The following is a 26539-nucleotide window of genomic DNA, read 5'->3' as shown; positions in this document are numbered from 1 at the left end:
AAAGTAGTGCCCTTGCATCCAAAGTACCTGGGAGCTTGTTGAAGATGCAGGTTCCCAGGCCTCACCCCAGGCTCACTGAATCAGAATCTTTGGGTCTGAGGCCCAGGAAATTACATTGTTAACCAGGTCTCCAGGTGGCTTTTGAATTGCTGCAGTCCTATCAAATTTTTTTTTTAAGATTTTATTTATTTATTTATCTTTAGAGGGGAAGGAGAGAGGGAGAGAAACATCAATGTATGGTTGCCTCTCGTGCATCCCCTGCTGGGAACTGGCCCCTGCTGGGAACTGGCCTGCAACCCAGGCATGTGCCCTGACAGGGAATCAAACCACAATCCTCTGGTTCACAGGCCTGTGCTCAATCCACTGAGCTACACCAGCCAGGGCTCAAATCTTTAATAATATATTAATAATTATGGTTTCCATACCATAAAATTATATTTATGTTTTTAACTGATCAATTTGTACTGTATATTTCCTCCTTCCTGAAGGTATTTTGCACCATTTTGTTTGTACATGTCTCCACCAAAATTGTATTTTACTGTTAACTCTTTTTTTGTGTTACATACATGTACCTTGCCTGTGGACTACACAAACATTATTGATTGATAGATATAAACATAGAAATAAAGAGCTATAAATACAGATGTCTAGAGAGTTCTTTATATTTAGCTTACTTCAATAAATACAATGCAAATAATAAATATTTTTAAAAGAAAACAACTACCTTATCTAAAAGTAAGGGTTTTTTTAAATGACTCCCATCAAGCTTAATAAGAACATGCATTAATTACAAGGGACTAGTGGAGTTGCTGCTGTCGTTCATTTTACTTGCTTTCTGAATTTCTGTTTTGCTTTACTTAAGGTATTTTCTCTAATGGGCAGCATGGCAGTTTCACAAATGTCAAAGTACTAAAGAGAAGGAGTTTCTTCAAATCAAAATGCAAGTGTCAGGAGAAGGAGAAAATGGCATTTTGCTCTCCATTAACTTTTTTCTAAATGATAATTCAAGCCTGATGACACCATAGCCTTAAGCCAGTATTTTCCAAAACGCTTTCCAAGAACGCCTGCCCCTGGGGTTGTGCCTCTAGGAAAAGGTTCCATTTTCCAAGTATGTTTGCAGATTACTTCAGGCTTTCTCTCCTGCCCCCGCTGCAGTGCTTCAGATATTACATGTTCACACTGAAGACTCTGAGGAGTCCCGGGGAAAGAAATTCCGTTGACTTTGATCAGCAAGGCATTTCTTAAGCTTACTTATCCCTAGGACCTCCCCCAGCTTTTCTTGGAATCACCCCTCTTCCTGAGCAGCTCCTCAGAGGAGGCACACTGAGTCTGTGATGAGCAATCCGAATGCTCTGGACTGAAGTGTAATCCAATCTATAACTGTTTGTAACCGTCAGTTACATAAGTTTATCCTTCATCCTCTTCTTTTAAAGTCAGGCCCTTGGTCATCAGTGGCAGGAACTGAAGAGCATCCTCAGTGCTGGTGCTCAGAGCCCATTCTACACTGACCAACAGCACTGCCTGGCCTAAGCCAAACAGGACAGTTCCAGGTCAGTGTGGCAGTTCCAGACGAATACCTATCCTCTCTTTAAGGGTCCCCATAACAGGTGACTTCACAGTCTCCTTTCCTAAAAGATGTTATCTCTTCTCTGTCCTAAATCAGAGATTTCTATTGTGGGCCCCCTAAAAGGTGGTCACGGGGGGCAATGCATCCCAAGACCCCATATCTGCAGTTCTGCAACTACTGATCTGTGATATACTGCATATTGGTAGTCTTTCAACATTTCGGTGTAAAATAATATTCCTTCTTAAATGACTAAGCTGCTCTGAGGTCCAAAACCAAGATCTCCATGGACTTACACCCCATTAGGTTTCCACTTTTTGCCAGCACATCTCATTCACTACCATGAATGAGTAATGAAGAAGAATGCAGCCCATAATGACACCTAGTGGGCACTCGATAGGATTGATGTTGGAAGAGTGAATCAGGCAGAAAGCTACACAATGACCACACTTACAGGCTCCTCAGGACAGAGCATCTCTGTGGTTGGCCCATTGAAACAATGCTTATTCTTTCTTTACCCTTTCATTCTAGGCCTGACCATATGTGGCCAGATACTAAACACTAACCCCCATTGCTCTAGGGCAGGAGCAATGTCAAGATCTTCTCCAGGGACCCATAGATAACTGTGTGTGGGCACCCAGCTGAGGCCTGCGGCCAAATAAAACTGTTTTTTGTCTATCAGTCACTAAAAGGAAAACCGCTATGCAAAATAAAAGATTTATCAGAAGAATGGAACAAACAAGAATGTTGAGTAGAGAGATTGTTACTGAATCGTAATTGGGGTTCTACTGCCTGTTGCCCAATAGGCAAACTGCAGAGGCAGAAGTCTGATGAAAAGGAAAGGGGGTTACACAAAAGTTACAGTTTTGGAAGAATGGCAGGTTTCCATCCCAGAGTCTATTCATTTAAAACACCTGAAGAAAAATAACCCCACCACCCTTTGCCAGATTAGTTTAAGCTGTGCCTAGAATGCCTTCTTTCATTTAAAGTATCATCCTTTGGGAAAGGCAGGCAGCTACAGTATCACTGTGTAGGCAGCTTAGCTGGTTTCTGGGCGCAGTCCCGCTTCAGGAGTCCTTCTGGAGTCTATGTGCTCGCCAGAGTCCTGCTTGTTGTGCACTGCCCTTTTCTCCCCTCCTGGCCAATGGCCCAGTGCCTGTGCCCCATTCCTTTGACCATGGGCTTGCTGATGGGCCTGTGTGCCTGTGTGCCTGGCTGAGCAGGACCACACAGCACCAGTCGCCCAGGATGGGCTCGGGGCTTGTCTTCTGGCCATGTGGCTTCCAGGGACTGCTGGCCCACTAAAGCTCTGGTCTCCATCCCCCAACAAGACGACTGAGGGGAAGGAAAAGGGACAAAACTCTACTCACCCTCCATGTCAATCTTTAGACCCCAGATGCTTTGTGCTCTGGAAGGAAATAGGAGGGTATTTCTTCCCCCTGTCTAAACATTTTTACTAACCTGGTACTAACTTTACGCAAGCTTCCTTCTATTATGTTATGTGCTGGTTTTTGTTTACCCTTTACCCAGGGGTATGGAAATCTATCATGCCTCAGCTCCAGCTTCAGTCCCATCACCTCTGGGCTATTCTCAACTCCATTCTTCTCCAGGGCTTGGACAGGCTCTTGTACCACCTCAGAGACCCCTCCCCGCTCCTGAGTAATTTCACCAGATACNCTGCTGGCCCACCAAAGCTCTGGTCTCCATCCCCCAACAAGACGACTGAGGGGAAGGAAAAGGGACAAAACTCTACTCACCCTCCATTTCAATCTTTAGGCCCCAGATTCTTTGTGCTCTGGAAGGAAATAGGAGGGTATTTCTTCCCCCTGTCTAAACATTTTTACTAACCTGGTAGTAACTACGCAAGCTTCCTTCTATTATGTTATGTGCTGGTTTTTGTTTACCCTTTACCCAGGGGTATGGAAATCTATCATGCCTCAGCTCCAGCTTCAGTCCCATCACCTCTGGGCTATTCTCAACTCCATTCTTCTCCAGGGCTTGGACAGGCTCTTGTACCACCTCAGAGACCCCTCCCCGCTCCTGAGTAATTTCACCAGATACCCCTGTAACAAAATGACCACAGAGTGGCCAACATTTCCAAAGTCTTTACACAGCCAGTCTCTCTCTTTTAGGCCTGGGTCATGCGCATGTTCACTGTTAGTATTCCATCAGAGTAGGGCCTGTCTGGCAAACTCAGAAAGGAGCCTCCCATTTTCTTTGAATGTGGGCTTTTAATCTGCAACCAAGAGGACTCACGTCACAATAAATATGGAAGTGGCATAACGAACTGAATAACAAACCAAGCCATCAGCAGGACAAAAAGATTCCAGGTAGGGTATGTTGACCACTCCTCCATTGACATGTCTGGTGGAGCCCTAAAATGTCTCCAGTAAATGTCTGGATTTTAAAGGGAAAGACTGTGAGTAGATACTGAATATACTATTTCACTAACTTTTGGGTCAAATTAGTAGCTCAGGGTCCCTCCTTGGGGCCTCCCTAATACAAATAGACCATCATGAAAGAGCAAAGTCCTCTCTTTACCCCAGGCTCTCGTACAGCTTTTGTGTGTGGAGGGCTCAGTGTGGCTCTTGACAGGGAACCGCTTGTAACAGAACAAGGTGAGAGCCTGTTCCCAGAGAAGCAGTCCAGACTCTTCACAGGACCTGGAGGTAAGGCAGCCACCACCTCCCAAGCACTGCCTGCTCAGGAGTGAAAGACTAGTGTTTGAAGGTACTCACATCCCATGGAGGTGAATGTATCTCCTCAAATAATTGTGGGGAGGACCTTAGTGGAGACGGAGGCTCTGTGCGTATAAAAGTGAGGCTCATAGGTTGAGTTGTTTGTTTTGCAAAAGAGGAAATTTACTCCAGGATGACAATACCTATGACCAGTCAGTTTGGGCTTTTAGGGCATGCTCCTCTGGAACATCCTGGCATGCCCTCACAGGTTGGTAAACTAGCATTTAGAGAAAATATTATGATAGGGGAGATAGGGACTCTAAACATAAAATCAAAGGAAATGAAAGTAAGATGGAATAAAGGTGACTTCATTCAAATCTGCTCTTTTAAAGATAAGAAAAGTGATGCCAGAAGTGTAGTAAGTATAGCAAGTCACTCACATGATAGAGAAACAATTGAATTTTTTTCTAAAGCAACAGTAATAAGTAACAGTCCTGTATCAGTGAATCCAGACTTGGCCCTAGAATTTCAAGCTGGGCTCCAGGTTTCGAGGAGGACCATCATGGAGGGTGGAATGGCCAATGCAGAAAAGTCAACCAGCAGGGCAAGAGCTGATTGCTCTTGAAATGTCAAAGCCCAGACCTACTACCTCCATAACAAGGTACCTGCTCCAGACACAGCAGGAAACCACTGTCCAACCCGAAAGCAGAATTCTGCCAGAAAAGCTGCTCAGGACTGCTCTGCTGGCTCCAGTGAGCACCTTCAAAGCCCATGCCTCTGCTAAGACTCTAAGCTGCCACCCTGGAAACCCCACAAACACCTAGGTTGTGTTAGCACGAGAATACCCTTCTCTTTCCTGTGTAAGCTGCACCATGGTAGTCCATTGGAACAAGAACCAGCTTTGGGAACTTCCGCCAAGATGGAGGCATAGGTGGAAACACTGTGCCTTCTCCCACAACCAAGTTTGAATACAACAAAGGTTTGGAGAACAAAAACACAGCCACAAAACAGAAAATTGAATTATACGGAAGTCCGACAACCACTAACCCTTCAACCGGGACGGTAAGAGGGGTGGAGCCAGCAGCGGAGCAGGGTCGGGCAGGAAAGATCTTCAGACCTAGGCGCAAGTGGCCCGGACCCAGTCAGGGTGTGGGCAGACTGACCGCAGTCCCACATTCTCGCACAGTGAGATGGACCACCCAGGCCCCAGGGGGCGAGGGCTGACGGCAGTGGCACACTCGCGTGCAGTGGGACAGGGCGCGTGGGCCCAGTGACGGTGGCAGCTGCCGCACCTGTGGGGGCCTCGGCAGGAGACAGCAGATGGGAAGCCATTGCTCCTCTCTGACCCCGCCCCCACATACAGCATCACAACCCAGCGACTGAGTTGCCCTGCTCTGGTGAACACCTAGGGCTCCGATCCTGCTACGGAACAGGCACGAACAGCCAAAAAGATGGCGCAAGAAGAACTCAAAGTCCCAGAGCCAATAACTCTAAGCGACCGAGAAATTGACAGCCTCTCAGAAGCACAATTCAAGACACTGTTTATCAGGATGCTCACAGAACTGGTTGATTATAGTCACAAATTAGAGAAACATATGAAGGCTAAACTAATTGAAATGAAGGGAGACGTCCAGGAAACCAATAGCGATGGAAAGGAAACTGGGACTCAAATCAATGGAATGGACCAGAAGGAAGAACAAAACATCCAACCAGAAAGGAATGAAGAAATGAGAATTCAAAAAAATGAGGAGAGGCTTAGGAACCTCCAGGACATCTTTTAACGTTCCAACATCTAGATTATAGGGGTACCAGCAGGGGGAAAGAAACAGCCACGAGTGGAAAACTTATTTGAACAAATAATAAAGGAGAACTTCCCCAGTCTGGCAAAAGAAATAGACTTCCAGGAAATCCAGAAGCTCAGAGAGTCCTGAAGAAGTTGGACCCAAGAAGGAACACACCAAGGCACATCATAATTACATTAGCCAAGACCAAAATGAAGGAGAGAATCCTAGAAGCAGCAAGAGATAAGGGGACAGTCACCTACAAAGGAGTACCCATCAGACTGTCAGCGGATTTCTCAAAAGAGACCTTACAGGCAAGAAGGGGCTGGAAAGTATTCCAAGTCATGAAATCCAAAGACCTACAGCCAAGATTGCTTTATCCAGCAAAACTTTCATTTAGAATGGAAGGACAGATAAAGTGCTTCTCAGATAAGGTCAAGTTCAAGGAGTTCATCATCACCAAGCCCTTATTATATGAAATGCTAAAGGGACTTATATAAGAAAAAGAAGATGAAAAATATGAACAGTGAAAGGACAGCAAACACACAGTTATTAACAACCACACCTAAAACAAAAGCAAACCAAGAGGACAGCTAGATCAGGAGTGGAACCATAGAAATGAAGAACGCATGGAGGGTTAGCAACGGGGGAGTGGGAGGAGGAGAAGGGGGGAGAAGGTACAGAAAATAGCATAGGCAGTAGGTAGAAAATAGATGGGGGGAGGGCAAGAATAGTGGGGGAAATATAGAATCTAAAGAACTAGAGACACGTGGTTATAAACTAAGGGGGGGAGAATGGTGGGGGAGGGAGTGTGCGGGTGGAGGGGAATGAAGGGGGGAATAGAACAACTGTAATAGTATAATCAATAAAATATATTTTAAAAAATGTTTAAAAAAGAAAACTAATTAATAGATTACCTTATTGAATATATCATATCTTAAGAAAATAAAAATATTAAAATCTTTAAAAAAAAAGAACCACCTTTGGTGGTCATCATCAGGGATTAAAAAGATGCTGGCACAAAGACCCCTCAAGGACTCATGCTGAAAGGGCAAGGGTGGTCACCTTGATCTCAGTCTTTGGAGAGTCTCCAAGCTCCTGCGGTCATGTGGAAAAGGGCAGTGGGAGACTGTGGAAACTTTCCCAGGACTTGGAGCTGCTAAAGTCACCGTGGAGTCCTGTTATCAGAGGGAGATGTTTGTATAGTCCTCACTCTTTGATAGTCTGTGTCTGAAACATTTTGTTAAACCTGGAGGAGGGCAAACACTTACGAGTGATTGCACTGTGCCCTGAAAGAACTTCCAATGTTTGATGAATGGAATACAAATATTGATTGGAACTTGTTAACATTGTGGTGTACAGAATAAGAAACAATGTTTACCAAGGTTCTTGGATTTCTCCTACTCAGAGTGGGTGCTTAGTACTGAATCTGGCTTGGTTTAAATATACATTACCCTTGATATCACATGTTTGTTCCATGGGACTTATTACTACTTTAGTTCCCAAAAATCTAGTTATAATCTAGGTTCCCAATGTGTTGTCTTGAACTCACAGGATATTTCCCCCATGTAAATGATTTTCTTCTGACTTGAAACAGCATCTGTGGCAGTGGTGAAACAAATGTTGGTCAAGGTAAACCCATGTCATCACATCAAAGCATGTTGTAATCAAGGTGATAGACCAAACACATGCTTTATCTTTTATCTACTAAGGTCTTGGTGCTGCTTAGAACAACTGTTCTGACTATTGGCAGACACAGCTTAAGGGTAAACAAAATGAGTACTTGGAGGAATTTGTCCATAAATGATATAGTAGATTACTGATTACATTGTCAAAGGAAGCTGCTTCTGTGGTTAAATAAACATGAGATAGTTATCCTTTGAATAACTATAAGCCATGGTCTTTTAAACTATACATAAGAACCATTTAAAATATGTGGGTAAGACTGCATTAAAAGAAACAAAAAAGTTAAGTTTGGGCTGGGGGGTTATTACAGTTTGGCTTTTTGAAAACATGTCAAGCTATTCAATTGGCATAGCACCTGGTGCAGACACCATGTTGTAGTCCATCTGTCTGGACTACTGGTGCATCATCACTTCAAGTCCACTTGCATTAGGAGATGGGAGAATTTCAGGGAAGAATTTCAAAGCAATGGAAATTATTTATTTTTCTTATGTCACACTAATTCTTTTTATATTAAATACATTTGAATTCTATTGTTGTTCAGGTACAGTTTTCTGTCTTTTCCCCCTACTCTTCCCCACCACCCCAGCCATCCCCATCTCCCTTCCCTGTTTCCACCCCACATTGTTTCTGTCCATGTGACCTTTTTCGTTGTTCTTGTAAACCCTTCACTCCTCATTATCCTCTCTAGTTACTGTCAGTTTTTTCTTAATTTCAATGTCTTTGGTTATATTTTTCTGGCTTGTTTGTTTTGTTGATTGGGTTCTAGTGAAAGGTGAGATCATATGGTATTTGTCCCTCACTGCCTGGCTTATATCACTTAGCATAATGCTCTCTAGTTCCATCCAGGCTGTCACAAAGGGTGGGAGCTCCTTTTTTCCTTCTGCTGCATAGTATTCCATCATGTAAATGTAGTATAGTTTTTTGATCCATTCATTTATTAATGGGCACTTAGGTTGCTTCCAGCACTTGGCTATTATAAATTGTGTTGCTATGAACATTAGGGTGAATAGGTTCTTTTGGATTGGTGTTTCAGGGTTCTTAAGATATAATCTTAGCAGTGGAATAGTCAGGTCAAAAGGCAGTTCCATTTTTAGTTTTCTGAGGAAATTCCATACTGCTTTTCAAAGTGGCTACACCAGTCTGCATTCCCACCAACAATGCACTAGGGTCCCCTTTTCTCCACATCCTCTCCAACACTTGTTTGTTGTTTTGTTTACGATGGCCATTCTGACTGGTGTGAAGTGGTATCTCATTGTGGTTTTGATTTGCATCTCTCTGATGGCTAGTAATGCTGAGCATCTTTTCATATGTCTCTGAACCCTCTGTATGTCCTCCTTGGAGAAGTATCTGTTCAAGTTTTTTGCCCATTTTTTAATTGAGTTGCTTGTCTTCTTAGAGTGGAGTCATGTGAGTTCTTTATATATTTTGGAGATCAAACCCTTGCTCAAGGTATCACTGGCGAATATGTATTCCCATATGGTTGGTTCTCTTTTCATTTTAATGCTGTTTTCTTTAGCCATGCAGAAACTTCTTATTTTGATAAGATCCCATTTGTTTATTTCTTCCTTTATGTCCCTGAAGCAATAGAATTTAAAAGGAGCCAGTATAAGAGTTGTCTCAAGAACCTAAAAGTTAGAGAAGGCCGTATATGCTAATTGGAAGAGGCATGTAACTATGATGGCATCATCTTCTTCAATTTGGGAGGCTCCAATTTTCTTCTGCAGACCATATGCTCTGAACCCACCCTACTACCCCCCAACCCTGCCACTTCCTGTGATAGCAGCTCCAGAAACAACCCCAGGGAAAAGTTGCCAAGGTGAGTGAGGGTGCCAGGTGGCGCTAGCCTGGATGTTATAGTGGCAGGGCATAAAGCTGATTATTCACAGCAAAATAGCCGTCATTCACAAGGTCGGCCCTTATCCAGGTTAGAAGCTAGCCCTCCCATACTGGGTCAATATGGGCACAAACATCTACCACCTTTTAAGATCCCAACCAACTTTTCACCCACAAGTTACTTCCTAGGCATCTGGAAGATTCTCATACAAAATGTCTTCTTATGCCCCCTTTCCTGAACATTGGTGTTTGCTGCCTGATCTCCTAAGGGAGACTGCCTTAAATGCCTGCAAACCTTAGAAAGAGCAGTGTCTGCCTTTCAGAACCTAGAGGCAAGTTCCCTTCCTAATGCTGACTCAGGTGACTCCCCAAGATCATTTCTACAAGAGCAAGGACATTGAACAACTGCTTAAACCTTTCCTAGGCATCTCCCATAATCCATTCTAGAAATATGAAATGGAAAACTCTCACTTTCCTATTTATGACTTGAGTGAGTGTGGTGCATTTCTGTTGGAAATAAGTTTAAGGTCCAGTGTGGTATTTCCACTTAATTCTGGAAGATGACAGGCCAAAGAAAGAGGATGAAAACAATTCATGAAGAACTCTGCTGTCAGGACCTCCTCCCTGCGATGTCTGCCCCCTCCTCCAACAAAGCTCTGTACACATGAATCCATACAGCACACATGGAATCTGTACCCAAATTTAATGTGCCATTTGTTTTGGCTCCCATATCCCTGCTCACATGTACTCTGGCATTCAAAGAAAACTGCAGCTTTTAAATGTTAACGTGGCACTTTTCTTCTAGTTTTAGAATTCTGTTGTTTGAGGCTGAAGTCTTAGTTCCTTGGTGCTAAGGCTAATGCAATTAATTTTTGTGTAGAAAGTTACAGCGATCCTGACAATTCATTTTCACTAAGTTGGCCAAAGAGAAAAAAAAAAGTGAAAGAAAGAAAGCATATTGGTGTGCAATGTACTGGTTTTGGAAAATGCGGATAATTTAAGGATCTGGTTAAAGATTACGAATCCTTTCTTTGCCACCCTAAGATTCACTATTATTAATGTTATTGCAGTCATTTGGAAGCAGATAATTTAACCAATGATGAGGAAGCTGAAGAGATTCAGTAGTCCAACAAGGGGATTACTCAAAACGAAAGATCCTGACTTACTGGTTCAACTCTCCTCCCCCAAATCTTCTTCTAAGGAAAAAAATGTTCGTATAGGAATGTTAGTAATAATGATCATTCCTATTTCTGAAACTCTTTGTAATAAATTAGCTTTGCATACATTATTGTTTTGATTTTTCACAGCAACCCTGAGAAATAGGCTCAGGGATAGTTACTATTTTTTCTCTTTACAAATGAGGAAAGTTTAGGTGTCATATTTAGGATCATCAGATAATTGGCAGGATCAGAACTCAAATCCAGATCTCTCAGTTTGGGATTTCATTGCTTTTTTCATAGTTCTATCACTATTTTTTAAGAAGCAGAAAATGGGCTCAGTAAATTGTTAGGCCTTTTTAGAATACATGTGAGGCAGACAGTACCTCCAAAACATGCCTATTTCTTTGCAAGGGAGTTCACAAAAGAGGCTTATCCTACTCACTTTTCCTGTCAGCTGTAAGACATAAATTTGAACATGTCTTAAAGGAGTAACTTAGAATTTTGATGCAGTGAGCCTCTTAAATGACCCATTGTCTCTGAAGAGGACAAGCCAGGCTTTGTGCCGTGAGGGCGTTTCTCATCAATCCAGATCTGTGGGAGGCCTCCACTCCTCAGAAGGGCTGTTGTCTTTTTCCCGCCACACATCAGTGCCACACATCTCACACTCAGGAGGACAGCCTACTCAGTCTCCATTCATGGATTCTTCTGGAAATTAATGTCTACTCACCACCACCCCCTCAAAAAACAAACAAACAAAAAACCCTATGGCATTGTCAAGAGAGTGATTGGAAATGGAACTTGTGAAAACCCTTGCAGTGCAATGTGAACCCAGACAGTAATGTTTTGTAACAGTTCTGTTTGATGTGTAGTGACGGGAATTAATCATTTTAGTTAATAGAATTGCTCTTTGTTATGTAAACTTTGTAAAGTCCGCCTGACATGACCTCTTGGATTGAGAAATACGCTGTTCAAAACTGTCGTCTTTCTGTGGGCATCGGGACTCCTGTGGCAAATTCTAGAACCAAATTACCATTTGACCTTAAAGTTCTTAAAGTACGTCGTACTGCCGCTGGGCTGGATACCAAGCGAAGCAACGATGAAAATACTGTAAAATATGTACACGCACAAGTCCCACTCCCCAAGAATTGATTAAGCAGAATGAGTCTTTGTTTTCTCATTTCTCCTTTCATTTTCTGGCATCTTAGATAGCCGACCTCTACCAGTGACCACAACACTGAAAATAAACCGTTTCTAGATTAATAGGCTTTATTCACATTAGATAGCCAGCTCCTGCATGTGTGTACATTTTAGTCCATTGGAGAAGACAGTTTGGCCTGAGATTGTGTGCTTTTAGATCAGATATTTGTGAAACAAGTGAAGTGGGCTCCCATCAGTATCACTGCCTTACAACCTGCATCCCAAAGGGGATTTTCTCTCCACGTGGTTTCCCAGCATCTGTGACATGGCTGGAGCTGGCTCTTGCAATCTTAGCCAATAGATCTAAATCCCAGAAAATCATCCCACCACCACCACCACCGTGGAGACCAGCAGACTCAATCGTATTAGAACCCATTTTTCAGTCTCTTTCTGCCCCTAGGAATCTCAAGTGTCATAACCATCACGATGACCCACCTAGGCACCTTAAACTAGAGTTAAGAGAGTGTGCCTTCTAATCTGTCAATTTCCTAGAGCTGGTTGTGAAGTAGTCAGTTTCCAGGTTTCCCACAAGTATGTACTTAATACACCAATTATTACCTGAAAATTGTTTAAATACAAATCTTCCAAAAGTGACAAAGGCAATCACAATATATTAGCCCATGAAGAAAGAAAGCAGGCATTCAGAATACCAAAGATCTGAGGTCAAACCCCACTCTCTGCTGTTTGCATACCACCTTGTATGATGTTGGGCAGGTTATCAACTGTCTCAGGACCTATTTTTTCTCTTGTAAACAAGCATAATGTGGAGCAGAAATTAAATGTCCTCATACATGGGAAAGCAGAACTTCAGCACATGACACATGCAGGTGTTCAGTAAAGGACAGGTGCTAAAATTACAGTTGTTATAGTGACTACTGTTCCTCCTTTTTATCATTGGCACAAAGTCTACTTTCTACATACAGACAGTTTTCAAGTGAAAATTGGGAAATCATGCCAGGATAGGTCATTATTCTTTTTAAGATAAGTGAATCTATAAATCCACTATGAAATGTCCGTTGCCACCAATAAAAACATGTGAGAATTTTATCCATTGTTTTTTTTTAAAGAAAAGTATAACAGCCCCAGCTGGTGTGGCTCAGTGGATTGAGTGTGGGCCTGGGAACCAAAGGGTGATTGGTTCGATTTCCAGTCAGGGCACGTGCTTGGGTTTCGGGGCAGGTTCCAGTGGGAGTCATGTGAGAGGCAACCACACATTGATGTTTCTCTTCCAGTTTTTCTCCTTCCCTTCCCCTTGCTCTAAAAAAATAATTAATTAAATCTTTAAAAAAATAAAAAGGAACAAAAGAAGAGTATAATATCGTAGAAAATTACAAAAGCAAAGTATTTAGTACTTTAGTATTAGCACATGAAACTCCCTTCACTGGGGTGATAGATAAAGCCCTTACTAGTTTCACACAAACTTTACCTGTCATCTGAGTGCAACAAGATTAAAATTCTAACTTGTACATTTAGCATCATTGATAATAATATGGAGGGGAAAAAGAAAAGAAGCCCAGCAACAACAACAAAAATGGGTGTTAATGTGATATTTGTCAAGCACATGGTTGCCTTGTAACCCTACCCGGGTCTTTGGTGTTCCTCACCTTATCAGAAGCTGATAGAAACAATCCATGTGTTCCCCAACTGTAGGGTGTGCTGCAGCTGCTACAAATAAAGAACATGGCAGCCACAGTCATTGAAAATTTATGTATCAGAATATCTGCAAGCCCATTCAAATGTTCACTGGTGAAGAGGTAATCTGAACTTGTGGATGCCAGCAGATGGGCAGCCACTGAGGCTCCTTTCCGAGGAGGAACAGGAGAGTTTGACTCAGAGTGTGGTTACTGTACTGGCTCGTTGCTGAGCAGCCTCCCATCACTGCATGCAGGGCTTTTGCGCCGGTGATGGAAAGCCTGAGTGTGTTGGCTGAGGGCCCCACCAAGAGTCCCTGCTTGTGAGACCAGGGACCAGACAACACCAGCTAGGCTTACTCAAAGGAGAGTTCCTACTTACGTAAGGGAATTGTCAGCACATGTGCTATGGAATTTTTTTCTAATTCCATTAACTACAACAATGTATAAGTAGATATATTTGAAATATACATTTAGGAAAAAAGAACCAAAATTGAGTTTATTTTCATTGACTTTGATAACATTTATTAGTTTAATACAGGGAAGTAGAAAGGAAAACAATGGTCTATAATCGTACTACCCAAGAATTCCTCTGGGCTTCATTTTTGAAACTTTTATTCCAGCTGAGCACATATTCAGGAAAGTGGAAAAATCTGAGTATATAACTTGTTGAATTTTCACAAACCAAACACACCTTTGTTACTAGTACCAGCTCCCAGATCATGACATACGTCATCAGCCTTCCAGAGTCTCTTCAGCCTCTTCTTGGCACAGCTAACGTCCAAGGGTGATCTTGATCTGGAATTCTTACAGCATACATTAGGTTTGCCTTAGCATTTTCTTTAATAAACAAAAGTAATATAAGTATATTAGTAGAAAAATTTTAAGTACAAAAACATAAAATGAAAAGCAAAATCCTCTCTCCCTACCCTTCTCCCTAAACGTAACTTCTATTGATAGATATTTGTTTTGGTTGTTTTGCTTTGCATTTTATTTCTTTCAGGAAAATGTTTATGCCACTTACCAGAATTATTTCCCCTCCTCCTTATTCTTTTACTCATATACACAGATCATATGTACACACCGTCCTACTTGTTGCTTATCTTCTTAGTACTATTTCCCTCCCCTGAAGTATATATTTCTACAGATTTCACACTACATGTAAAAAGTACTTCAGTGGTAGAGGAGAGTAGGGATGAGGATAAGAAATGTAAGAGGGGACATTTCATAATTTGTGAATAAATAAATGGTGTTGATTAGTAGGAGAGAAGAAAAGGAGCACTTTTCCTTTCTGTAAAAGGGCAGGTAAGGTCTGCAATGATTCCTGCCTCTTTTGCAGATTTCTGGGTCCTTCTATGAGACAGCTCTGAAAACAAAGCCTCCAGCCCATAAATGAAGCCCTGTATGCTCTCACCCCCAGAAACAGTCTCCACTGAGGTGGCTGTGTGCCCATTTGGAGAAAAGCCTATTTCTGAATTATGTATTTGTTTGCCTTGTATTCCATTATTATTTAATATTTTCTGTGCTATCAAGTTGAAAAATTAAAGCCTTTTTTTCTCCCAAAACAAAATACTTACAGCTCACCTAAGTTTCCTTCAGTGAGCTGGCTTAATTTTATTTTTCTTTGGCAGGAAAATTGCCATCTAGGGAACATTTTCTCATAGTGCAGACTTTAAGCCTGTAACTTCATTTTTATTAAAATATATTATTCCAATAGGTGGCGCTAGTGAGTTTAGCTGGAATTAACACATCCCAGTAAGGGGAAATTGTATGCTTTAAAACAACTGCACTTAACAGTCATCAACAAATTTTCTCTCACACTCTTACAGACTGTCTTGACTTCTGACACCTCAGACATGCTTGCAAGCTACCCTACCGAGCATTTCAGGAACTGGCCCTCATCTTGTGATAAAGAAAACAAGATTACACAAGAAAGAATAGATCACCAATGAAAAGCATTTCCTTCGTCCTTTAGTTCATTTAAAGTAAAATTAATATCTGAAATTTAAAAGCTAAGATTGAAATTTTCATTTTATATATAACTAAACACAGCAAAAGTGTAACTGGCATGCAAACCACCTTCTTGAAATGCAGGTTTGACATGACTGTCCAGAGAAAGCCATGCACTGTGTTTGCTTCAGGTTTTCCTTTTGCAAAATGCAGGTAATAGTAGCTTCTCCCAAAGAATCATTACATTCGATGATGTCTCAAGAGAAAAGATTGCTCTCCATTTGAGCTCAATTTATGTTATGTTCTCAAGAAGACTTTAATTTTCACCACTTTTCAGCAATATTATAAACAGAAATTGAGAGCTACTCTTTGAGTACTAGGGAATCTGGGACAATGCAAGATGAGGCAGTCTGTGGACCCTGGAATTGTCTGGAATGTAATCCCAGTTCCTCCCCTTTCTAACTATATTACCACAGAAGTGTTAGCTAAACTCTACTTGCTAATTAACCCATCTGCAAAATTGAATTGAATAAAATAATTTCTACTCCCTTATTACTTAAGAGTAAACAAAACCTTCTGTATTTTTATTTTTATTTATTTTTTAAAATATTTTACTTATTTACCTTCAGAGGGGAAGGGAAGGAGAGAAGGAGAGAAATATCGATGTATGGTTGCCTCTTGTGAGTCCCCTCCTGGGAACTGGCCTGCAACCCAGGCATGTGCCAAGACTGGGAATCGAACCGCAATCATGTAGTTCGCAGGCCCGTGCTCAATCCACTGAGCTACACCAGCCAGGGATAACCTTCTATATTTTTAAAGTACCAGACTTGAGCTGTGGATAGTTTTATTTTTCATTCTGTTTTTTATGCTTGAAATATTTCATAACTAGACATTGAATAATTCATTTTAATAAGCATCACTGTATTTGGAAGGAAAGACAATATATAATTTTAAGAGAACATTATTAGACTTTTACTCATCATAAGAATGATATCTATCCAGAGAAAAATTGAAACTTACGAGAGGTGAAAATGGAGGTAGGATATCACCGTAAGAGGGACAACCACTGCTGCCATAAGCATTAACCCTTCTGAGGACTGTGATTAGCATTTTCCACAAAGGTACCTGTTAGAGTGCAGAAAGTAAATAAAATAGGGCTGCTTTTGATGGCAGAAGCCAAGAAACAGGCTCAACCCCTTTTCAATCCACTTAAATTGTTCAGAATGAAGCATTGGGCAGAAGATTCAACTAGATAAACTTCTAAAATCCTTTCCAAGGCTGATTCCGTGATGTCATGCCTTCATTCAACAACTACTTCTGAGCACCGTCTACATGCATTACACTGTCCTGGGTGTGAGGATATCCACCCTGAACAGAAGCAGCAAGAAGACAGGCGTTAAACAGTGAGTCAGAGAATTCATTCTTTAAGTACAAATGTAATAGGGACTATGATGTTGTTGTAAGAAAGCAGGCAGGGTATCTAATGTTCAGAGAGCCAGGAAGCTGTGCTTTCAAAGCTCAAAAAGATTTGAACTAGATAAATGGAGATAAGGGGAATGGAGAGGAGGAAACTGTGCAAAGGTCCTGTGGCAGGAAAGAGCCTCATGTCATCTGAGAAAAGAGCACCTTCAATTTGGGTGAAAAAGGTACAGGGGATGTCACAGATGGGATTAGACAGTAATCAGGGGCCTCTGGATTATGAGTGAACTCTTCAGGCTAATAGATTAGCTTTTATTCCAAATAAGGTGGGATTCCACTGAGTTGTGAGCAGAATACACCTGCTATTCAGATTGGGCTTTATGTTGAGGCTGAATTAGATGGTGACTGAGTGCATATGTGTGGAGACAAGTCTGCTGAAACAGTTAAGGCAAGAAATGGTGGTGGTGGCAGTGAATGCAAAGAAAGATACTTAAAAAGTAACAGAAGAAGAATGGACTAGTTAAGGAACGTGTATGAATGACCCACAGACATGGACAATATAGTGGGGACTGGCTAGGAGCAAGGGGTGGACCAGGTGGAGAAGGGCAAAGGGAGAAAAGTCAGGACAACTGTAATAGAACAATAAAATGTTTTTAAATAAATAAATGATAAAAAAGGAAAAAGAAAACCTTTAAAAAGTGGTATCAATGGGACATGATGCAACTGAATATTGTTAGAGAGGGAGGGTAGTAGAAAGGATGACTTCTAGGCCAAATGTATTAAATCGGGTTGTTGGTGTGTATCAGTATATTAACTTCCAGGGAATGCATCACTCTTCAGTTAAGGAACATTAAACCCTTGTTATATTTCAGCCCCTTTTCTAGGCACAAGTAATACCACAGCAAACAAAACAGACAAATTCCCAAAGTACCTATAAAACAACAACATGAAAAAATTTAAACCAGGTGTCAGCAAACTACAGCCATGGCCAAATCCAGGGTGCTGCCTGTTTTTGTAAGTTAAGTTTTATTGAAATACAGTCACACTCATTTGTGTATATATCGTCTGTGACTGCTTTCACCCAGCAATGGCAGAGCCAAGCAGTTGCAACAGAGACAGTGTGACCAACCCACTGCGCCAAAGGTATTTGCTAACTGTCTCATGACAGAAATTTTGCCAACCACTAACACACCCTATTTTTAGGACTATAAGGTGCACTGGACCATAAGACACACCTATGTTTTAAAGGAGGAAAATAGAGAAAAAAATTTTGAAGCAAAAACTGTGCCAAAATATTTAATAACCTGTGATCCCACTCCACCACTGCCCTCGCCAACAGCAAGCCAGGTGAGCTACATTCATACCATAAGACTCCCCCTTTTCCTCCCAAATTTTGGGGGAAAGTGTGTCTTATAGTCTGAAACATATGGTAATTTAGCTGTGTATTGATCTTAACTTTTCCTCTGATTTGTCACCTTTGAGAAAACTAGTTAACTTCTCTGACTCAGTTTTCCTAGATGCAAAGTAGCTATGGTACCTATGTGGGCAAATTGAGAAATTAACAAGGAGGACATCAGATTATATAAAGCACAATATAGGACACATCATGAGAATGTGTTGTTTGGATTCTAATCTTCCGTTACCTGGTCCTCAACCTACTTTTCCAACCTGATCTCATTCCAACTTCTAAGGCCATTTCCTGCTCCCGCAACGGAAAACTTTCTGAAGTCTGTGCCCTCATTTACACTCTTCTCTTTCCCTTTAAGTCTGTTTCTAAGAGTTTACTGAAGTCCCGCCCATCCAAGGTCTTTCATATGTGTCACTTTCTTAATGAAATCTTTCCAAATTGACTCAACCAGATTTCTCTTCTTTGTGTGAATACATCTTATGAACTTCTGTTCATCTCTCAAAGGCTTGCCTCAGTTTGGCCTGGGGTTCTGCTTATTTGTCTGGTTATTACTTGTGAGAGACAAGCAAAGAGGGAATTGTAACTTGCTGGTGGCTATAGCACTGTAGTATTTTTACATGATGCCCTCACCCAGCAGACATTTAATAACTAGCCATTGAGTTAAATTAAATACACACCTAATAATGATTTCACATTTTAGAGTGTGGTCTTAAAACTAGCCCCTGCATAAGAAGACTCTGGAAGGTGAAGCTTCCCAGAAACTTAAAGACAAATAAAACAACGGCTTGGGAAGATTCTCCCCACAAATGCAGAGGTCACACCTGCTGACTAACAGGTCAATTCCAGCCTACAGTCCTATTCTCTATGGCTTGAACTCTGGGACCCCGGCAGGATTATAAGCATTTTAATTAAGTTCCCAACATCTTAAAAATAAGAAAATTTTACCAAAAATTCTAAATATCTTTCTTTTGCAAGCCTACATTTCCCGGTGGCAAGAATCTACACTGTATTTATTTTACTTTTATTTTTTTAATTAAATTTAACATTGGTTAATAAAATTATATAGGTTTCAAGTGTACAATTCTGTATTTCATCTGTCTATTGCACTGTGTGCCTACTACCCAAAGTCAAATCATCTTCCATCACCATATATTTGGACCCTTTATCCTTGACCATCCTGCCACCCCTGTCTCCCTGGTAACTGATATCTCTGTCTGTGAGTTTTTATTTATTTGTTTTTCTTATTTGTTTATTTGTTGCTTTCAGTTTTATATCCCACATATGAGTGAAATCATACAGTTCTTCACTTTTTCTGTCTGGCTTATTTTCCTTAGCACAATATTCTCAAGGTCCACCCATGTTGCCACAAAAGGCAATATTTTATCTTTTCTATGGCTGAGTAGTACACAATGGAGTGCACTATCTTTAGATGGAGCACATGGTCTCAAACTTACCATAGTCCCCACCACTCCTTGATGTGTGTCTGATGTGTGGCTCTAACACACTGACCATTTATCCCCATACTTGTTGTACCTTGTCAGTTCACTGTCTAAAACAGAGATGAAAGAAAAATTAAGTATTTATTTTATCCATGTCTTAAATAAAACTGAAAATACCCTGAGAAGCAGAATAACTTATGATTAAGATCGTGGACTTGGGAGTCAGACTATCTGGATTCAAATTCTTGTAGCCCCTCTTGCTTAGGATTGCCAGTTCAAACATGGGAAACTCAGTTAAGTTTCTATTTTAGACAAACATTGAATAGATTTTAGTATAAGTATGTCCCATGTATTTTTATTAGTCAAATCTGCCAACCCTTTTTCAACCTGCTGTGTGACATGTGCAAGGTAGCTTCACTACACCTCAGTTTCCTCATTTGTAAGCTGGGGATAATAAGTGACATTGTGACGGTAAAATAAATATTATCTACTATCAGTATTATTTTTTGTTAAATTTTTTTAAAAAATTGAGATATAATTGACATGTAACATATAATATTGTATAACTTTAAGATGTACAATGTGTTGATTTATAGCCCTAGCTGGTGTAGTTCAGTGGATTGAACACAGGCCTGTGAACCACATGATCGAGGTTCAATTCCCAGTCAGGGCACATGCCTGGGTTGTAGGCCAGGTCCCCAGCAGGGGGCGCATGGGAGGCAACCATACATTGATATTTCTCTCCCTCTCTCCTTCCCTTTCCCTCTAAAGGTACTAAATAAAATCTTTTATATAAAAAAAGAGATGTACAATGTGTTGACTTAAAACATACAGGATGAGGCAAAAGTATGTTTACAGTTGTGAGTATGTGAAACACAGAGTTTATTCTTATTTATTAATTATTATATTACTTTCCATACAAACAACTATAAACCTACTCACTCTGTATATATTGTAATATGGTCATCACTGTAGTATTAACTAACACCTCTACCACATCACAATAATTATCATTTTATTTTTGTGGTGAAAGCACTTAAGATTTAATCTCTTGGCAATTTTGAAGTTTATATTGTTGACTATAATCACTATGCTGGGCATTATACCTCCAGAACTTAATTTAACTATTAGTTATAAGTTTGTACCATCAAACAACATCTCCCCAAGTCCCCCACCTTCACCCCTTAGTGCTCACCATTCTATGGTTTTTGCGAGTTCAGCTATTTTTTAACTTTATTTTTTATTTGTCAATTACATTTAGCATTCAATATTGTTTTGTGTTAGTTTCTGTTATACAGAATAGTAGTTAGGCATTTATATAATTTACACAGTGGTCTCCTTGGTAAGTCTAATACCCACCTGGCACTATATATAGTTGTTAAAAATAGTATATTTTATACTATATATAGTTTAACAACTATATATCATTGTTAAAAATATTGAGTATATTCCCTTTGATGTAATTTATATCCCTGTGAAAGTTTTGTAATTACCAATTTGTAATTCTTATCTTTTTTCACCTAGTCCCCCACCCTGTCATCTAGCTAACATCAGTTTGTTCTTTGTATCTGTGCCTATTTCTGTTTTGTTTGTTCATCTCTTTTGTTTTTTAGATTCCACATATAAGTGAAATCATATGGTATTTGTCTTTCTCTGTCTGAATTATTTCACTTAGCATAATACACTCTAGGTCCATTCATGCTGTCACAAATTATGGAATTTCATTCTTTTTTATGGCCAAATAATACCTCATTGTATATATGCATCCCTTCTTTATCCACTCCTCTATTAATGAGCACTTAGGATGCTTTCATATCTTCACTATTATAAATAATGCTGCAATGAACATAGGTGTGCATCTATCTTTCTGAATTACTGTTTTGAACCTCTTCAGATAAATTCCCAGATATGGAATTGCTAGGTTATAAGGTAGCTCTATTTTTAGTTTTTTGAGAACCTCCATACTCTTATCTTCAGTGGATGCACCAATTTGCAATACCACCAATAAGAACAAGGGTTTCGTTTTCTCTGCATCTTCGCCAGCACTTGTTGTTTGTTGACTTATTAATGATAGCCTTTCCAATGGGTGTGAAGTAATATATAAATGTGGTTTTCATTTGCATTCTGTGATGATTAATGGTGTCGAGCATCTTTTCATATGTCTATTGGCTATCTGTGTGTCTTCTTTAAAGAAATGTCTATTCATACCCTCTACCCATTTATTAATTATATTGTTTTGGGGGGTTGCTATTAAATTGTGTGAATTCTTTATAAATTTTTAATATTAACCCCTAATGGAATGTATCACTAAAGAATATCTTCTCCCCATTAATAAACTGTGTTTGCATTTTGTTGGTGGTTTCCTTTGCTCGGCAAAACCTTTTTAGTTTCATGAACTCCCACTTATTTATTTCTTTCTTATGTTTTTATTTCCCAAGGAGTTATATCAAAAAATTATTACTAAGAGCAATGTCAGAGGATTACTGCCAATGTTTTTTTCTGGGAGTTTTATGGTTTCCAGTCTTACATTTAAGTCTTTAATACATTTTGCATTAATTCTTGTATATGGTGAAAGAGGGTAGTCTAGTTTCTTTTTCTGTGTGCATCTGTCTAATTTTCCCAACATCATTTATTGAAGACATTGTGTTCATCCTATTGTATGTTCTTGCTTTTTTTGTCATAGATTAATTTGACCATATAGGTGTGGGTTTATTTCTATGTTCTTTATTCTGTTCCATTGATCTATGTGTCTGTTATTATTATGCCAGTACCAGACTGTTTTGATTCTAATAGCCTTGTACTGTAATTTGATACCAAGTAGCGTGATACTTTCAATTTTATTTGTATTTCTTGAGATTGCTTTAGCTAATTGGAGCCTTTTAAAATTGCATCTAAATTTTAGGATTGTTTGTTCTAGCTTTGTGAAAGATGCCATTGGTGTTTTGATGGAGATTGCTTTGAATCTACAATTTGCTTTGAATATATATACATTTGGTCAATGTTAATTCTTCCTATGCAAGAGCATGTTGTATACTTGCATTTATTTGTATTTTCAGTTTCTTTCCCCAGTGACACAATTTTCAAGTCTTTCATCTTCCTGACTAAATTTATTCCTATGTATTTTTATGTGATTGTAAATAAGATTGTTTTCTTAATTTCTCTATCTGATAGTTCATTATTGTATATCATATATACAATATGTATAAAAATGCAACTAATTTCTGAATATTAATTTTGTATCCTTCTACTTTAATGAGTTCATTTATTAGTTTTAATACGGTGTAGTTTTTTGGTGGAATCTTTAGGGTTCCTTATATATAGTATCATGTCATTTGCAAAGTATGAGTGCTTTACTTTTTTCTTTCCAATTTGATGCCTTGTATTTCTTTTTTTTTAAATCAGATTACTTTGCCTAAGACTTCCAAAACTACGTTTAACAAGACTGGTGATCCTTGTTTTGTTCCTGTTATTAAGGAAAATGCTTTAAGTTTTTCTTCATTGAGTATGGTGTTGGCTGTGGGTTTGTTACGCATGGGCTTTATTACGTTGAGGTATGCTCCTTCTATTTCCCACTTTGCTGAGAGATTTTATCATAAATGGATGCTCGATTTTGTCAAATGTATTTTCTGCATTTATTGATTTGATCATATAATTTTACCCTTCATTTTGTTTGAGTGGTATATCACATTAATTGACTTGTAGATATTGAACCAAGCCTCCATCCCAGGAATAAATCTTATCCCTCCTACCAGTCTTGAAGTAGTTTCTTTTTTATATCATTAGTTATAGGACTTAAGTTCTGCTAGTCTTTGGATGGTTTTCCAGGTCAATTGTTCTATAATTTAGTTGTAATTTTCATAGGGCCCTGGGAGGAGGTGAACACAACATTTACCTACTCTGCCATCTTGATTGGAATGGTGAGTTCAGCTTTTTTTAGATTCCACATATAAATGAAAGTGAAATTATACAATATTTGTCTTCCTTCATCTGCCTTTCTTCATTTAGCATTAATGCCCTCAAGTGTCATCCATGTTGTTGCAAATGGCAGGATTTCCTTCTTCTTCATGGCTGAATAACACCTCCTTGAAAAAAGATTATCCAATCTTCTTTATCCATTTATCCATTGATGGACAACACTTTGGTTGTTTCCATATCTTGGTTATTGTGAACAATGCTGCCATAAACGCAAGAGTGTCAATATCTCTCTGAGATCCTGCCTTCATTTCCTTTGGACATATACCAAAAGTGGAATTGCTGGATCATAAGCTGGTTCTATTTTTAATTCTTTGCAGAACCTCCATACTGTTTTTCACAGTGGCTATGTTCCCACCAACGATGCCCAAGCATTCCCTTGTCTTCACATTCTTGCTAATACTTGTTATTTCTTGTCTTCTTAAGGATAACCATCGTAACAGGTGTGAAGTAATATTTCATAGTGGTTTTGATTTATATTTCCCTGATGACTAAGGATGTTGAGCATCTTTTCATGTACCCCTTGGCCATTTGGATGTTTTAGGGAAAAATGCCTGTTTAGTTCTTTGCCCACTTAAAAAAAATTCTTTTTTATCCTCACCCAAAGATATACTTATTATTACAGATAGGGGAAGGGAGAGAGAGAGAAGAGAAACATCAATATGAGAGAGAAACACTGATCAGTTGCCTCTTGCATACACACTGACTTGGGACTGAACCCATAACTTAAGCATGTGCCCTGACCAGGAATTGAACCCATGACCCTTTGGTTTAGAGTATGATGCTCCAACCAACTGAGACACACCAGCCAGGGCCTTGCACAATTTTCAGTTTGATTTTGATGGGGAGGGAGTTGTTGTTTTTATTGAGCCATATGAGTTCCTTATATATTTTGGATGTTAACCCCTTAACCAATATATGATTTTCAAATATTAGGTTTTTTAAGGAAAAGTCTATTTTGTTGGGACAATGGGAACATGTCCTATATGTTTAATAACCAACATATTTCTGTGCTTAAATATATAATTTCAGATGCTCATCTGGGTAATCAGCATTACCTGCCACTCTGGGAAAAACCTGAAAATCTGTGGCCCACCGACAAAGATTTCTTCCTATCTTGCATACTCTACAATGTGTATCAGAAACCATCTCCCCCCTTACGTGAAAGATATGACTTCCAAAGTAACCACAACTGAGGAGGAAGGAAACAGAGGTGGCCTCCCTGCTACTAACAACCTTGACCCAGGAGTGATACAACACTTTTCACGTATAGCCTGTTGAACAGAACTAGCCACATGGCCCTAATCTATCTGCCAGAGACACTGGGAAATATAAGGGACCACACAGAATATCTGGTGAGTAGTGACTATTTTGGCCACAGGTACCATTATAAGGCAAATATGGTCTGCCTCACTTTTTGTACCACCCATCTGGCTGCTATATATGCAGCATATGCAATAGATTCAACATCAGAAGACCTATGCTCTAATTCTTCTGGTTCTCAAGCCAGAGAAGTGTACCCAGAAGATTTTCATTCTTGGGAGATTTATCTCTTCTCACTGCTAGAGAAGAAGGGGATTTTTTTTCTTTTCCTATCAGGAGCAAGAAGTTGTTTTGAGTTGCATATATTGTTGATTTGGATGCTTCAAAACAGAATGTGATACAAGTAGAAGAGAAAGGGATGCTGAACCCTCAATTATTTTGATTTAGGGACCCACAAGTAAGAGAAATAGTACGGACTTTTTAAATTTGTAGCATGTAAACCAGATCTCGTTTTTCATTTTGGATTTATAGATACCCTGATATCTTCCAGCATTTGAAGAATAATTCTCAGAAAATAGACAATTATCTGCACAGGTCCAGTTAGTGGTGTGAATCCAGGAGTTTGCCCAGAATGGAATGTCACCAAAAGCAATTCAGGCCACAGCTCTATGTTCAAAGGAACACCACGTTCATAAATACAGCCAGTCATTGGGACTCACTGACTGGTCTAAGAGAGGGAAAACTCGTGCCAGTGCTCCACTGCCAGGGTTAACAAGGCTGTGTGTTATAATCCCATCCGAAATGGATGTCTGAGCCACGCACAGGGAGAGAGGAAGAGAGCAGTCAGCCTGTGATGAGTGATGAGGCTTTGTCAGTTACACCCAACATGTACAGCTCATAAATCAGAGAATATTTCCTGATCCGAAGATCTCGATTTGCAGCGTGGTGATTATTTTTAGATAAGTTCTGAGAGACTGCAAGTAGAGACTTGAAAACACAATCAAACCCCAGAGCAGATAAACCATCTGTGTATGCTAAAAAACTGAGAAGTGAATTTAATCTTTATACTCTTTGAAAAAGGAGAAGGGTGTTGTTGGAAGGCCCATAAAATATGTATGATAGCCAGGGTGGCAGGGACCCAAAACCAGGAAAAGAATCATTCCCCTATGTCGTCACTGTGCCTAAGTTGTGTTCCAAAGTTCCATGAGCTGATGCTGGTCCTACGTGCCTTTGGCTTAGTGCCACAATAATCTCTGTAAAGAAAAAATGTCTTTTCTCAAAAAGATCACAGGTTTTTTCTATGACATTGTCAATACTGAGAGGCATTTGTAGATATTTAGTCAAGTCAGGGAGACTCACACTTTTGGGAGACTGTGATGATCCTTCATCAATTCTGTGCTTTGCATATTACCCAAATCCAGAAAACCCTTGGTAGTTCTATGGTAATAACAAAGCATCTCAAATATAACCTCTTAATACCATCAAGTGAAAATCAACCAGAACCTTACAATTGTTTTTTATTCTCAATCACACTAAACAGTTAAGAAACTGTAAAGCC

General features: G+C 39.8%; 1 pseudogene; it reads right to left on the bottom strand.

Moving 5' to 3' along the window:
- LOC118983630 (small nuclear ribonucleoprotein-associated protein N-like) overlaps positions 1-26539 on the bottom strand; it is a 58175-nt pseudogene that overhangs the window by 20839 nt on the left and 10797 nt on the right.

This window comes from Sturnira hondurensis, unplaced genomic scaffold (assembly GCF_014824575.4).
Source record: "Sturnira hondurensis isolate 20B ecotype Veracruz unplaced genomic scaffold, ASM1482457v3 Scaffold0002840, whole genome shotgun sequence".
Taxonomy (NCBI): Eukaryota; Metazoa; Chordata; class Mammalia; order Chiroptera; family Phyllostomidae; genus Sturnira; species Sturnira hondurensis.
Note: the sequence above shows the minus strand (reverse complement) of the source record. Positions and strands in the feature narration are given on the sequence as shown.